Below are 14,872 nucleotides of genomic sequence, written 5' to 3' on the forward strand. Positions count from 1 at the left end.
AGTATATCTTGAGTAATCATCAACAATGACAAAGCCATAGAGACAAGCAGTAGTAGTAAGAGTTGAGTAATGAGTGGGACCGAAAAGATCCATGTGGAGCAGTTCGAAGGGTTGAGTCATTGTCATGATTGTCTTCGAGGGATGCTTGGCCCTCGTCATCTTTCCTGCTTCACAGGCACCTCATAAGTGATCCTTCTTGAACTTGACGCCCTCGATGCCTATGACATGCTTCTTCCTTGCAAGGGTGTGGAGGTTCCTCATGCCAGCATGCCCTAGCCTCCGATGCCAGAGCCAACATTCAGAAGCTTTTGCTAGAAGACATACTGCAAGTTGTGGTCCTGCTGAGAAATCTACCATGTACAAATCATCTTTCCGATACCCTTCAAACACTAGAGACTTGTCAGATTCCATTAGTACAAGGCAACGATATTTTCCAAACATCACAATCATGTTTAAATCGCAAAGCATTGAGACAGACATTAAGTTGAAACCGAGGGATTCAACAAGCATGACTTTATCCATGTGTTGATCCTTTGAGATTGCAACTCTACCTAGACCCAATACCTTGCTTTTACCAGTGTCAGCAAATGTGATGTGACTTTTGTCAGATGGACATAAAGTTGAGTCCATGAGAAGGCTTCGCTTGCCAGTCATGTGATTTGTACACCCACTATCAATAATCCATTCTGAAGCAGCTAGTGCCGTACCCTACAGTGCAGTTAGGGGGATAGGCTTCACGAAGAGAATTGTGAAGCAAAAACATTTGACGAACCAGTGGATTATTAAAGCTTAGGTCGAGATTAGGACTGATAGGGCAAGTAGCAAGCGATTCAAGAACAAAGTACATAATAAGACCATTTGGGCATTTGATCTTGCGCCCTACAAGATGTTTAAGGTCCCCAGCAATAGTGTCAGACGATTTTGGTTTTCGGCAGGAGACCTTTCCCTGCAAAAGAGAGTTAAGCTTTCTTAGCCACCCACATCTTCAAGGGTGGCTTCGAAGCAATGAGTCTAAGTGCAGCATCTAAGAACTTTGGCTTTGGAGCCCTAGCGAAAAGTCTCGCAGGTGGGCAATAGTACTCATAGGAATAAACAGAATAGTTCTTGGTCTTATGAACATGGCGGTTTGATGAAACGCGCTCATATTCAGAGGCCTGAGTATGGTTTCCCTGCAAAAAATTTGCGTTAGTGCGACTCAGGTGAGTCCTCTGTCTGTATGAACCCTTTGGACCGTATGAAGCCTGTGGTATGGGGTTTGTCTTCTTCACCTGTGGTGTCATGATGACATTCACAGGAAGATTCTCCAAACACTTTTTCGGCACCCAGATCTTCTTCATAGGCGGTCCATTCCTGCAGTTAGTACCAATATACCTGGCAAACACTTCACCATTCTGATTCTTAAACAGTTTATAGTTTGCATCAAAGGATTCATCAATAACAATGGGATTAGCACAAGTGAAGCCAGATAGGGTGGATGGATCCGCTAAAGGTTCCTTTGCAGCAACCCATGTGGTTTTGGGGTACTGCTCAGGTTTCCAGTAAGAGCCATCAGCATTCATTTTCCTTTCAAACCCAACACCCTCTTTCCTAGGGTTTCGGTTCAGAATCTGCCTTTTGAGGACATCACATAGTGTCTGATGCCCTTTGAGACTTTTGTACATCCCTGTTTCAAGCAGTGTCTTCAACCTAGCATTCTCATCAGCAATAGCAGTGGTATCCTCAGCAGAGGGGTTAGTTACCACATCAATAGTTGAAGATATTGCAATAGTAGTAGCAGTAGAACATTCAGCAACAGAAGTAGCGTTATCACGCTCAATGCATTTAAGACATGGTGGTTCAAATCCTTCCTGAGCTGAACTGATCTGTTCGGCACGAAGTGACTCGTTTTCCTTTTGAAGATCTTCATGAGCCGCTCTCAATTTCTCAAGGTCTTGCTTCCTTTGAAGATAATCATAGGGAAGCTTTTCATGAGTTGTTGAGAGCATTTCATGACGACTTTCAAGTTCCTCATACTTAACATGAAGATTTTTTATGTCTTCAATTAAGGACTGAGATCGAGTCATTTCAGCGTCCAACAGGTCATCGCTTTTGTCTAACAGTTTTTGAATATGTTCTATAGCTTTTTGTTGTTTAGTGGCAAGGGAAGCAAGTTTTGCATAGCTGGGTCCAAATTCATCACCAGATTCATCATCACTGGATTCAGATAGATAGCATTCAATTACCTTAGCATCTTTTGCCATAAGGCATGATGCAGGAGATGATGATTCTGGTTCGAATGTCATCGCTTTGAGAGAAGCCTTAAAGTCCTCAGACCAAGGATCATGACGAGTTCGATGACCTTCATAGACCTCAGAGAGACGGTCCTCGATGCGGCTCCTAAGGTCGGGGAAGGCTCTGATTACCAACTTGTAACGCCCTCGATGCGGCTATAGCTCCCACGTGTCGAGGCACGACTTAGAGACATAACCGCATTGAAAGCAATGTCGCAAGTTAGGAAATCATCACAAACATCCCATGTAATATAAGTAATAAGGGGAGAAACATAGTTGGCTTACACTCGCCACGTCACATCAAAGTACATAAATAACATCCATCAAACAAACACTCATGGCCCGACTACGGCGCCAAAATGGAAAAGAACCCCAACATGCGACAAGGCCCTGAATCGATCCCCAACTAGGCACCACTACTGATCATCCGGAAAAGACACGTAGTATCGCTGAGAGTCCTCGTCGAACTCCCACTTGAGCTCGTACTCGTCACCTGGAGCGGAAACACCTGGACCTGCATCTGTAGTTATAGTATCTGTGAGCCACAGGGACTCAGCAATCTCGCACCCTCGCGATCAAGACTATTTAAGCTTATAGGAAGGATAAGGCAAGTATATGTGGAGCTGCAGCAAGCGACTAGCATATGTGGTGGCTAACTTATACGCAAAAGAGAGCGAGAAAAGGAGGCAAAGCGCGAGCGAGAATCTAGAGGAACAACCCGCGCAAGCATAACTCCAACACCGTGTCCACTTCCCGGACTCCGCCGAGAAGGGGCCATCACGGTAACACACACAGTTGATTCATTTTAAATAATTAAGGTTTAAGTTATCTACAACCGGACATTAACAAATTCCCATCTGCCCATAACCGCGGGCACGGCTTTCGAAAGTTCAATCCCTGCAGGGGAGTCCCAACATAGCCCATGACAAGCTCTCACGGTCAACGAAGGAATAGACCTCCACCCGAGACACACCGATCAGACTCGGTAACCCGGTACAACAAGACAATTCGACAGGTTAAAACAAGTCCAGCAACACCGCCCGAATGTGCCGACAAATCCCGATAGGAGCTGCACATATCTCTTTCTCAGGGCACACTCAGATTGTCCAAACTTCCGGTAGGCCAGCCCAGAGTTGCCCCTGGTAGCCACCGGCGGCTGACATTTTGGACCAACACTCAGAGGAGCACTGGCCCGGGGGGGTTTAAATAAAGATGACCCTCGGGCTCCGGAAACCCAAGGGACAAAGAGGGTAGGTGGAAAATGGTAAAACCAATCTTGGGCATTGCTGGAAAAGCTTTAATCAAGGCGAACTATCAAGGGGTTCCCATTATAACCCAACCGCGTAAGGAACGCAAAATCCGGGAACATAACACCGATATGACGGAAACTAGGGCGGCAAGAGTGGAACAAAACACTAGGCGAGAGGCCGAGCCTTCCACCCTTTACCAAGTATATAGATGCATTAAGATAACATAGCAATATAATGATATCCCAACAAGTAAATAAATGTTCCAACAAGGAACGGCTCCAATCATCACCTACAACTAGCAACGCTATAAGAAGGGGCTGAGCAAAGCGGTAACATAGCCAAACAATGGTTTGCTAGGACAAGGTGGGTTAGAGGTTCAACATGGCAATTGGGAGGCTGACAAGCAATAGGTAGGCATCGTAGCAATGGCATAGCAAGAGCGAGCAAACTAGCATAGCAAAGATAGTAGTGATTTCGAGGGTATGATCATCTTGCCTGCACAGTTGTCAGAGTTGACTGGATCCTCACAAGCAAACTCAACGGGCTCCTCGGTAGCGAAATCGTCTCCCGGCTCTACCCAACAAGACAAACAAGCAACAAGGATACAATCAACCACGTGCAAGACCAAGCAATATGAGGAAATGATGATATGCTATGCGGGATGCGATGCGGGATGCAAAATGGGAGATATGACAGGAAATGCATGAACCTGGCCTCAACTTGGAATTCCAAGGGTGCCACTGGAAAGATGAGATGAAATCGCTTGAAAACGATATAAAGATCATTGAAATCGGAGCTACGGTTTGGAAATGGCAAGCGTTTTACGAAATGAACCGGTCTGCGATTTACAGCAAGTAGGCATCTAAACGCAATGCAATGAACATGCTACAGCCACGAAACATGACAACAAAAGACATGGCAGGGACGTACACAAGATGCTTATCAAAACACTAGCACTGAGCCACGGCCAATTCATCCATTATGAGGTTCAAACAAGCATGGCAAAAACGAATAAGCAAAACAGATTTCAGACTTCGTGAAATAAACACTAGTCTGAAATTTCAGATCACGATGCTCTCTTCGGAGCAGCAAAAAAACGTGATACAAGACCTGAACATGACAAGTAAGAACATGGCATGGAGCTACTCAACAAGCTTAACAAAAGACCCAGAGTGACCTGGGGCCAAAAGGGTTCACAAAATACTCTAACGAGCACACGAACATAAATGAAACACAATCAGTTTTCAGACAGTGAAAACTGAGACATGCTGAAATATAACTCACAAAGGCATGTAAACGAGCTCGATGCACTCACTAGGGTGCAAGTCATGGCAAGGCAAGCATACATCCAATAAGAAGGCACAAAATGCTAGCTAGACATGGCAATAACAATGGCATAGCATGCACGGATCAACTACAACAACGCCGGCAAAATCGCAAACGAGTTGACGATCTGCCCAGATTCACAACGAAGCAAAAGTAGAGCTTGATAGACTCAAGCTAGGTTGCTCTATAATTGCAAATAAAGACATGGATGGATAGAACATAACATGATTAACAAAACTCCTTTACTGATCATCCTCAAAAGAGGCACGGATCACTAGGAAACAAGCTGAACATATGGCATCATGAACTAAATAATCCCAGACTTAGTGAAAACAACTAAGTCCCTGAAAACAGATTTACCGGGTGCCTCACTTTGCAAGCTTGCACAAGTCACCACACACATCCTAAAAATGCATGGGTTGCACCTCTGGAAAGAAGACAAAATGCTTAACAAATCATACCAAGGACTCACAGGCATATCATGCACACAATAATCATGGCAAAAATGACAAAAGTCTAAGATGAACTAGCAGATCTGACAATTAACTCACGAAGCCTCCTTCTAACAGCATTTTGGGCATCAAGATGAACTCAAATAAAAATGATGCAATGGAATGAAATGATGTACTCGTCGAGGCGAACATTTTGATATACTATATGTCCAAAACGGAGTTACGGATGCGGAGATATCACTGGTCAAAGTATGCCCGAAAAACTAGGGTTCGGGAGAGAGTCAACCGCCTCCTAGATCTCAGATCCAGCACGCTTCCCGAGGAGGTCGCCGGGGTTCGCCGGAACAGTGGCGGCCGGACTGTGGAGGAGCTCGCCGGGGACTTGCCGGCGTCAGCGGGCGGCGAGGTCGGCGCCGGAGGAGGCGGTGGCCCGGGGCGGCGAGGAGGAGCACGGCGGAGCCGGCTCGGGCGTGGGGCGGCGGCCACCGGCCGGCGGAGAGGCGAGGTCGCCCGCGGCGGCGCAGTGCGGCCCATGGCGGCGCCGGCCACCGGGCGCGAAGACGAAGGGCGGCGGCGGCTCGGGCCTCGGGGGCTCTCCCCGGGCCGAGCGGGCTTCGGCGGCGGCGCGGGCATGCGTGCCACGTGGCGATCGGCGGGCGGCTGGGCGCGGCGGCGGACGTTGTCCGGTCCGCTCCGGACACGTCCGTCGGCGGCGGATCTGGAAATTTTTTTTAGGGTAGGGTTTTGGGGAAGGAGATGATCCGAAAATGGAGGGGGCTATTTATAGGCATAAGTAGAGCTAGGAGAGTCCAAATGAGGTGCGGTTTTTGGCCACGCGATCGTGATCGAACGCTCTAGGACATGGAGCAGAGTTTGGTGGGTTTTGGTCCAAATTGAAGGGGTGTTGGGCTGCAACACACACGAGGCCTTTTCGGTCCCTCGGTTAACCGTTGGAGTATCAAACGAAGTCCAAATGATACGAAACTTGACAGGCGGTCTACCGGTAGTAAACCAGGGCCGCTTGGCAAGTCTCGGTCCAATCCGGAAATGTTTAATCCTCACACACGAAACAAAGCTAGAAAAGACCACCGGAGGAGAACGAAGCGCCGGAATGCAAAACGGACAACGGGGAAAATGCTCGAATGCATGAGATGAACACGTATGCAAATGCAATGCACATGATGACATGATATGAGATGCATGTAAACAAAAACAACACACGGAGACAAAGACCCGAACCCGAGAAATAAATATAACTTAACGCCGGAAACGGCAAGAGTTGGAGTACAAATAGGGAAAGTTACATCCGGGGTGTTACAACACTCCACCACTACGAAAAGATCTCGTCCCGAGATCTAGGACTGAAAGAACTCCGAGTACTCAGAACGGAGGTGATCCTCGCGTTCCCAGGTAGCTTCACGGTCGGAATGGTGAGACCACTTGACTTTAAGAAATTTGATTGACTTGTTGCGAGTCTTGCGTTCAGTCTCTTCGAGAATAGCAACTGGGTGCTCACGATAAGAGAGATCTTCTTGGAGCTCAATGTCCTCGAAGTTGACGGTGCGGTCAGGAGTCTTGAAGCACTTTCGAAGATGAGAGACATGGAACACGTCATGAACATTTGCAAAGTTTGAAGGAAGCTCGAGTTGATAGGCGAGGTCGCCTCTCTTGCTGACAATCTTGAAAGGTCCCACGTATCTAGGGGCAAGCTTCCCTTTGATACCGAAGTAACGAGTACCTTTCATAGGAGAGACACGGAGGTAAAAATGATCTCCGATCTCGAAAGCCAAATCACGGTGCTTACTATCATAGTAGCTCTTTTGGCGGGATTGGGCTACTTTGAGGTTATCACGAATGACTTTGCACACTTCTTCTGCCTCTGTGATTAAGTCATTACCTAGCAGCTGACGTTCACCGGTTTCAGACCAGTTGAGAGGGGTACGGCACTTCCTGCCATACAGAATTTCAAATGGGGCCTTGCCCGAACTTGCTTGAAAACTGTTGTTGTATGAGAATTCAGCATAAGGAAGACAATCCTCCCATTTCATGCCGAAGGAGATCACACAAGCCCTGAGCATATCTTCAAGAATCTGGTTGACACGCTCGACTTGACTGCTTGTTTGAGGATGGAAAGCAGTGCTGAAACGGATGTTGGTGCCCATGGCCTTCTGAAAAGAATCCCAAAACTTGGAGGTAAAGATGCTGCCACGGTCTGAAGATATCACTTGAGGAATACCGTGCAGAGAGACAATGCGAGAGGTATAGAGTTCCGCCAATTGAGCTGCAGTGATCGACTCTTTGATAGGCAGAAAATGAGCCACTTTGGTGAGCTTGTCGATGACAACGAATATAGCATCATTGCCACGCTTGGACTTTGGAAACCCAGTCACGAAGTCCATCTCAATGTGGTCAAACTTCCATTCTGGAATGGCAAGAGGTTGGAGGAGACCTGCTGGCCTTTGGTGTTCTGCCTTCACTCTTCTGCAGACATCACATTCATTCACGAATTGAGCGATCTCGCGCTTCATTCGAGTCCACCAATAAGCTTGCCTAAGGTCCTAATACATCTTCGTGCTCCCAGGGTGGATGGAGAGGAGAGAATTGTGATCCTCGTTCATGATCACTTTACGAAGTTCACCTTTGGGCACAACAATACGATCCTCGAAGAAGAGAGTGTCCTTGTCATCAAGGCGGTAGCACTTGTACTTGGACTGACTCTTGGCAATCCCAATCTTCACCTTTTTCACCATAGCATCAAGAAGCTGGGCTTGGCGAATCTGGTCTTCTAAGGTAGGAGAGACTTGAAGGTTGGCGAGGAAACCTTGAGGAACAACTTGCAGATTAAGTTTGCGGAAAGCTTCACAAAGCTCGGGTTGATAAGGCTTGAGAATCAGACTGTTGCAGTAGGCCTTTCTGCTCAAAGCGTCAGCAATCACATTGGCCTTGCCTGGAGTATACTCAATACTCGGATTATACTCTTGAATCATCTCAACCCATCGAGTTTGCCTTAGGTTGAGATTAGGCTGAGTGAAGATGTACTTGAGACTCTTGTGATCAGTGAAAATGTCCACTGTTCTTCCCAATAGAAGATGCCTCCAAGTCAAAAGAGCATGCACAACTGCCGCCAACTCGAGATCATGAGTGGGGTAGTTCTTCTCATTAGGCTTCAACTGGCGAGATGTATAAGCAACAACTTTCTTCTCTTGCATCAATACTACACCGAGACCTTGGAGAGAGGCATCACAAAAGACCTCGTACGGCTTGGATTCATCAGGCGGAGTCAAGACTGGAGCAGTGATCAACTTCTCTTTCAAAGTGTTGAAAGCAATATCACACTCCGGAGACCAAACGTACTTGACGTGCTTCTGAAGAAGATTTGAGAGAGGCTTTGCGATCTTAGAAAAGTTTTCAACGAATCTTCGGCAATAGCTTGCGAGACCGAGGAAACTGCGGAGTTGCTTCACGTTCTGAGGAGGTTCCCAATTCACAATTGCAGACACCTTCTCGGGATTCACGGAAATGCCCTTGGCAGAGATGATATGACCAAGATAAAGAACCTCATCGAGCCAAAATTCACACTTGGAGAACTTGGCGTAGAACTGATGTTCCCTGAGCTTATCGAGAACCAAACGCAAATGCTTGGCATGATCTTCCTTATTCTTGGAGAAAACCAGAATGTCATCGAGATAGACCAAAACGAAGTCATTGGTGTAGGCGTTCAATATGAAATTCATCATGCGAGAGAACGTCGGAGGAGCGTTGGCGAGGCCAAAAGACATGACAGTGTATTCATATGAGCCAAAGCTTGTCCTGAACGCCGTCTTGGGAATATCTTGCTCACGGATACGAATCTGATGATAACCCATACGGAGATCAAGCATGGAGAATACTTGGGCACCTTTGAGTTGTTCGAACAGCTCATTGATGTTGGGAAGTGGGTATTTGTTCTTGATGGTCTTCTTGTTCACTGGACGGTAATCAACACAAAGTCGGTCCGTTCCATCCTTCTTCTTCACAAAAAGAACACCACAACCCCACGGAGAAGAACTGGGCCGGATGAGACCCATTCTTTCTTGCTCATCGAGTTGCTTCTTCAGCTCCTTCAACTCTTCAGGTCCGAGCTTGTAAGGATGTTTGCACACAGGTTCCGTATCGGGCTCAAGATCAATAACAAATTCAACTGGCCGGTGCGGAGGCATTCCTGGGAGCTCTTCTGGAAAGACGTCTTGATATTCGCAAACGACTGGAATTTGAGAGATGGCATCCAATTCACCCTTCTCATTGAGAGAAAACATACAGATGGTATTATCCCGAGCGGCAAAGACAATTACATCCTCAGACGAATGAGTCGATTGAATCTGCCTGGCTGCACAATCAAGCTGAGCCTTGTGCTTAGAAAGCCAATCCATCCCGAGAATAAGATCAATATCCGAGTTACCAAGAATCATTGGAGAAGCCAGAAACTTGAAATCACCCATCATGATAGAAATATCCGGAATCTCGTGATTAGCAAGCAAACATTTACCCGGAGAGACGACTGCTAACGGTTTACGCATAACTTGGGAAGTCAACTCATGCTTAGATGCAAAAGGTTTCGAGATGAAGCAATGCGATGCACCAGTGTCAAAAAGAACTTTTGCAGGTTTATCATTAACAGGAAGGTTACCCATGATCACATCTGACGAGTCCTCTGCCTGAGCTGCATTCATCAAATTGACCTTGGCATGCTTGGGGTTATGCTTGACCACAGCTGTACTTGCCGATCTGACAGGAGGAGGAGGAGGAGGAAGACGCCTCTAGTTGAAACACTTGTTGGCATAGTGACCCTTCTGTTGGCACTTGTTGCACGTGACCTCTGAAAGCGGACGGTGATACGGAGCACTCGATCTTGGAGCTTGAGACGAAGTCTTGTTCTGAAAGCTTGGGTTGGGTGGGTGGGAAGAACCACTGCCACCTTTACTCTTCTGCTGATACGGCTGACGGAACGGAGGAGGAGGAAGCCAAAACTTCTGCTCCTTGGCCACTTGAGTAGAGGAAGAAGGAGTAACATCTCTGACTCGCTTCCTGGAAGCATCACACCTCAACTGAGCAGCCTCTTGCTTCAGTGCCATGTTGTAGAACTCATCGTACCTCAAGGGCTCAAAGAGAACAAGAGCGAGCTGAATATCTTCTCTAAGACCACCCCTGAACTGATATATCATGCTCTTCTCATCAGGCACGTCCTGCTTGGCAAAGCGGGCAAGCTTCTGGAACAACTTGTTGTAGTCATAGACAGACAAAGAGCCTTGCTTCAGATTGCGGAATTCCTCACGCTTGCTTTCAACCACGCTCTGCGGAATATGATGAGCTCGGAAATCTCGACGGAAATCATCCCAAGTGATAACACGTCCACCTCTGGAATCCTTGTACTGCTGGAACCATTCTGCAGCTTGATCTTTGAGTTGGAAGGAAGCGAACTTGACAAAGTCCTCAGGCCTGACGTTGCTGCACTCGAAATGCTTACACAGATCCACAAGCCAATCGTCAGCATCGGTTGCCTCAACACAATTACTGAAAGTCTTTGGCCCGTTAGCAAGGAACTGGTTGAGTGTAGCAAAGTGGCTCTGATTGCTGCCTTGATTCCCTTGACTGCCTTGATTGCGCTCTTGAAGAATTTGCATGATCAGCTGAGTGTTTGCATTGGTTGCGGCCATCACAGCTTGCCATGCCTCTGGAGGAGGTGGAGGCGGTGGCGGATCTTGATTCTGGTTCTGACTGGTGCTCTTAGCGGGAGCCATCCTGAAGAGGTTGACCACCGTTAGCACATAGACAGATAAATGAAGCTGAAACCAATGGAATGAAAATTGCAACATATAGTCTTCACATCCGAACAAAATGAACGAATGCATTCCTCTTGAAATGGTCACATATCCATAAATTGCGAAGCCACGTAGAATTAAGGTAGAGAAATAAATCAACAAGGTACGGATCAAGAACGAATAATCGGTAAGAAATCCCAATCTCAAACCAATATCCGTGGAAGAAGAACTAGAGCTACTAGAATTCCCACCTATGAAACTCCCGAACTTTTCCGGTCATGCAATCAGGTGTTGGGGATACAGGGGAAGCATAATATCTCACCCAAACTAGCAAATCCTACATCCAGCTGTATCCATCCTTCAACACATAACCGAGAAAACTTCGGAAACCATCTACCTCAACCTTCGAAAAGCATCCGTTATACAAGTTATGGCGATACTCCCGAACTCCCGCCCCAGTACTGGGTGGCGTCGAGGTTATCTCACCAACGAACTGCATAAAAGAGATTTTCGATGTCGGCGAACATATCTCAAGTGTTCCAGAATTGCAACGATAAAATTATGATGACAACACCTCAGAGCTCAACTCCCCGGGACACTTCCACTAAACCCCTGACAGGAGGCACCAAGACAATGTTCTCATCATAAACCATCGGAACAAATCCAAGATACTCGCGTGATCCTAAAAAAAAATTAGTGAAATTTGAGAAGAGAAGATTCAAAACTCTACGTCAGGATGCCTTACCAAAGCGATGAGGAGACTGGGAAGTAAAAAGAATTCCTAAGCTCTTCGATATATAATTCCTAAATGACTCAAAACATTTTTCTAGACACAACTCGGTTGCTAAAAACGATCAAGCAATGGGGCTCCTAAGGTCGGGGAAGGCTCTGATTACCAACTTGTAACGCCCTCGATGCGGCTATAGCTCCCACGTGTCGAGGCACGACTTAGAGACATAACCGCATTGAAAGCAATGTCGCAAGTTAGGAAATCATCACAAACATCCCATGTAATATAAGTAATAAGGGGAGAAACATAGTTGGCTTACACTCGCCACGTCACATCAAAGTACATAAATAACATCCATCAAACAGACACTCATGGCCCGACTACGGCGCCAAAATGGAAAAGAACCCCAACATGCGACAAGGCCCTGAATCGATCCCCAACTAGGCACCACTACTGATCATCCGGAAAAGACACGTAGTATCGCTGAGAGTCCTCGTCGAACTCCCACTTGAGCTCGTACTCGTCACCTGGAGCGGAAACACCTGGACCTGCATCTGTAGTTATAGTATCTGTGAGCCACAGGGACTCAGCATTCTCGCACCCTCGCGATCAAGACTATTTAAGCTTATAGGGAGGATAAGGCAAGTATATGTGGAGCTGCAGCAAGCGACTAGCATATGTGGTGGCTAACTTATACGCAAAAGAGAGCGAGAAGAGGAGGCAAAGCGCGAGCGAGAATCTAGAGGAACAACCTGCACAAGCATAACTCCAACACCGTGTCCACTTCCCAGACTCCGCCGAGAAGGGGCCATCACGGTAACACACAGAGTTGATTCATTTTAAATAATTAAGGTTTAAGTTATCTACAACCGGACATTAACAAATTCCCATCTGCCCATAACCGCGGGCACGGCTTTCGAAAGTTCAATCCCTGCAGGGGAGTCCCAACTTAGCCCATGACAAGCTCTCACGGTCAACGAAGGAATAGACCTCCACCCAAGACACACCGATCAGACTCGGTAACCCGGTACAACAAGACAATTCGACAGGTTAAAACAAGTCCAGCAACACCGCCCGAATGTGCCGACAAATCCCGATAGGAGCTGCACATATCTCTTTCTCAGGGCACACTCAGATTGTCCAAACTTCCGGTAGGCCAGCCCAGAGTTGCCCCTGGTAGCCACCGGCGGCTGACATTTTGGACCAACACTCAGAGGAGCACTGGCCCGGGGGGGTTTAAATAAAGATGACCCTCGGGCTCCGAAAACCCAAGGGAAAAAGAGGGTAGGTGGAAAATGGTAAAACCAATCTTGGGCATTGCTGGAAAAGCTTTAATCAAGGCGAACTATCAAGGGGTTCCCATTATAACCCAACCGCGTAAGGAACGCAAAATCCGGGAACATAACACCGATATGACGGAAACTAGGGCGGCAAGAGTGGAACAAAACACTAGGCGAGAGGCCGAGCCTTCCACCCTTTACCAAGTATATAGATGCATTAAGATAACATAGCAATATAATGATATCCCAACAAGTAAATAAATGTTCCAACAAGGAACGGCTCCAATCATCACCTACAACTAGCAACGCTATAAGAAGGGGCTGAGCAAAGCGGTAACATAGCCAAACAATGGTTTGCTAGGACAAGGTGGGTTAGAGGTTCAACATGGCAATTGGGAGGCTGACAAGCAAAAGGTAGGCATCGTAGCAATGGCATAGCAAGAGCGAGCAAACTAGCATAGCAAAGATAGTAGTGATTTCGAGGGTATGATCATCTTGCCTGCACAGTTGTCAGAGTTGACTGGATCCTCACAAACAAACTCAACGGGCTCCTCGGTAGTGAAATCGTCTCCCGGCTCTACCCAATAAGACAAACAAGCAACAAGGATACAATCAACCACGTGCAAGACCAAGCAATATGAGGAAATGATGGTATGCTATGCGGGATGCGATGCGGGATGCAAAATGGGAGATATGACAGGAAATGCATGAACCTGGCCTCAACTTGGAATTCCAAGGGTGCCACTGGAAATATGAGATGAAATCGCTTGAAAACGATATAAAGATCATTGAAATCGGAGCTACGGTTTGGAAATGGCAAGCGTTTTACGAAATGAACCGGTCTGCGATTTACAGCAAGTAGGCATCTAAACGCAATGCAATGAACATGCTACAGCCACCAAACATGACAACAAAAGACATGGCAGGGACGTACACGAGATGCTTATCAAAACACTAGCACTGAGCCACGGCCAATTCATCCATTATGAGGTTCAAACAAGCATGGCAAAAACGAATAAGCAAAACAGATTTCAGACTTAGTGAAATAAACACTAGTCTGAAATTTCAGATCACGATGCTCTCTTCGGAGCAGCAAAAAAACGTGATACAAGACCTGAACATGACAAGTAAGAACATGGCATGGAGCTACTCAACAAGCTTAACAAAAGACCCAGAGTGACCTGGGGCCAAAAGGGTTCACAAAATACTCTAACGAGCACACGAACATAGATGAAACACAATCAGTTTTCAGACAGTGAAAACTGAGACATGCTGAAATATAACTCACGAAGGCATGTAAACGAGCTCGATGCACTCACTAGGGTGCAAGTCATGGCAAGGCAAGCATACATCCAATAAGAAGGTACAAAATGCTAGCTAGACATGGCAATAACAATGGCATAGCATGCACGGATCAACTACAACAACGCCGGCAAAATCGCAAACGAGTTGACGATCTGCCCAGATTCACAACGAAGCAAAAGTAGAGCTTGATAGACTCAAGCTAGGTTGCTCCATAATTGCAAAGAAAGACATGGATGGATAGAGCATAACATGATTAACAAAACTCCTTTACTGATCATCCTCAAAAGAGGCACGGATCACTAGGAAACAAGCTGAACATATGGCATCATGAACTAAATAATCCCAGACTTAGTGAAAACAACTAAGTCCCTGAAAACAGATTTACCGGGTGCCTCACTTTGCAAGCTTGCACAAGTCACCACACACATCCTAAAAATGCATGGGTTGCACCTCTGGAAAGA

This window comes from Triticum urartu, chromosome 1A (genome assembly GCF_056163025.1).
Source record: "Triticum urartu cultivar PI428250 chromosome 1A, HENAU_Tu73, whole genome shotgun sequence".
Lineage (NCBI taxonomy): Eukaryota > Viridiplantae > Streptophyta > Magnoliopsida > Poales > Poaceae > Triticum > Triticum urartu.